The sequence below is a fragment of the Pteropus vampyrus genome, unplaced genomic scaffold (assembly GCF_000151845.1).
Source record: "Pteropus vampyrus isolate Shadow unplaced genomic scaffold, Pvam_2.0 Scaffold203, whole genome shotgun sequence".
NCBI lineage: Eukaryota > Metazoa > Chordata > Mammalia > Chiroptera > Pteropodidae > Pteropus > Pteropus vampyrus.
Window position 1 is genome coordinate 958,733 of NW_011888984.1, and position 2,261 is coordinate 960,993.

General features: G+C 49.6%; 1 protein-coding gene across 1 annotated transcript in view; it reads left to right on the forward strand.

Annotated features, from left to right (window-relative positions):
- The first annotated feature begins 10 nt into the window (after window positions 1–10).
- The window catches only part of GMFG (glia maturation factor gamma), an 8,454-nt gene continuing 6,203 nt past the window's right edge, over window positions 11–2,261 (forward strand). The window contains exon 1 of the mRNA XM_023537923.1: window positions 11–311. The gene's annotated coding sequence lies outside the window, so the exon portion shown is untranslated. The remainder of the gene's footprint in view (window positions 312–2,261) is intronic.

The following is a 2,261-nucleotide window of genomic DNA, read 5'->3' on the forward strand; positions in this document are numbered from 1 at the left end:
GCATGTAAACGGCTGGGCCCAAAGGAGGCCGTAAATAAATAAGAATTGTTGCTCTGGCTGTTGTAATCTGTCCGTTCATTCCACAAAGATCCCTGGCAGAACTAAGCAGAGTGGGAGTTATCAGAAGGCTCTCAGGTGACAGAGACGTGGCTCCTAAGAGGAGCTCAGCAAATGCTGTCGGGTGGAGTGTAGAGTTCAAGGCAGGGAGTGGTGGGACATGAGCTGCCAGAAGTTTGGCCACTCGAGGGAGTTGGGACTTGTCCTTTGAGCATAAGGAGCCATGGGAAGGCTTCGACCTGGGAAGAGCCACGGTGAGTTGGGAGTTTGGAAAGCTATCTCTGGCTTCTATGTAGGAGGGAGTAGAACTGCGGACAGTGAGTCCAGGGAAGCAGCTGAGATGGGAGAGGGGCGTTTGCACCAGGATGGGACTATGGGAAAGGGAAGAGGTGCTGGCGGGAGAGGAGCCCAGGAGGCTGAGTGAACTGGCTGTGGGACCGGGTGGCTGCAAAGAGGAATAGAGGGTGACATCTAAAGCAAAACCCTCTGGCTGGGAGATTGGGGATTTGGGGAGGTCTCCCTGAGAAAGAGACCCAGAAAAGATGCAGGTTCTGATGGTGCTGAGTCCCGTGTGGGCCACCCAGCAGCATGGGCCAGGAGGTTGGACAACCTCTGGGTCCAGAGCTTAAGAGAGAAATCAGGGCTGGAAACCAAGATTTGAGGATCATCAAAGATGGTAATCGAAGCTGTGGGATTTAGTGACCTAGCCTGGGGAAGGTATGTATGAGGGATGATGAATGGAGACAAGGTCCCAACAGAACCCTGAGAAAAGAGGACATGGAAGTTTTGAGCAAAGGAATCGACAAAGATTGAGAAAGAGCAGCCCGAGAGGAGGAAAACCAGGAGAGTGTGGCATCACAGACATGGCGAGGAGAGGCCATTTCAAGCCAGGGTGGGAGATGTCACAAATCCCATCCACTACCCCCCTGCATTGAAGCAACAACTTTCACACCATATTGAGTGGTTGTGCTCCATTGATGCTGGTTCATTTAATGATTCAATAACAATTTTCAAGTAGCTGATATGTGCCACACATTGCTCAAGGTGCTAGAAATTCAGCAATGAACAAAGCAGACAAATATCTTTGCAGTCACGAAGCTTACATTTTTGTCCGGGGGACACGAAAAATAAACAATGTATCTTGGTGATAACTACGTAGAAAATAAAGCAAGCTGAGGGGATGAAGAGATGGGGTCAGCACTATTTTTGATGGGGAAAGGCCTCTTTGATCAGGGGAGATTTGAACAGGTGAAATCTAAAGAAACGAAGGGGTGAACCATGAGGGAAAGAGGGTTTTGAGAAAGAGAAAACGGCAAATGCAAGGGCCCAGGGACAGGAGCATTCGCAGAACCACAAAGAGGCTGGAGTTGGAGTGAGCAAAGAAGAGAGTGGTGGAAGACAGGGTCCAACAGGTGATGGAGGAGGGATGATGGCAGATATTTTTGTGTTAAAGTACTTTTGCATTTCCCCAAATGATACAAGAGCCACAGGAGGGTTTTGAGAGAGGAGTTATGTCATCTGGCTTGGGTTTTATTAGAATCCCTCAGGTGGTCCTATGAAGAATAGAGAGTGGGGAGGAGGGGAAGCTGGAACGCAGTGCAGAATCTCCTTTATGAGCTCTGGCAGGAGATGAAGGTGGCAGGACCAGGGCGTGGGCTGTGGAGGGGGGAGAAGTGGGCAGGTTCTTTGAGGAGTTCAGAGCTGACAAGTTCTGATGTACATTGTCAGAGAACAGAGAAGGGCCAAGGATGATGCCAAGACATCCAGGTGGAGATGTCAGGTTGGATGCTGGATGTGAGTCTAGAGCTCAGGGAGAGGCCCAGGCTGGAGAAATAATTAAGATATCCCCTTTGAAAGGTAAGAGGCTGATGAGATTAGGAAGAGAGGAAGGTAGATCAAAAAGAGAAGAGGACCAAGGACTGAGCCCTGAGATCCCCCACTGTTATAAGGAGCAGCCAGAGGAATTGGAGGAAAACATGGCCAGGGTGGTGTTCTGAAAGCCAAGTGAAAAACTTGTTTCAGAGTGCAGGGAGCCATCGATGGGTGGTGTCAGATGAAGCTGAGAAAGACTCAGAATTGCCCGTGAGGTCCAGCACCATAGAGGTCATTGGTGGCCCCATCAGTAGAGAGGGAAGGAAGTGAGAATCTGCTGAGAGAGACTAGAAGAGAAAATTGAGAAGAAAAAATAGAGGCAGCAAGTGTGG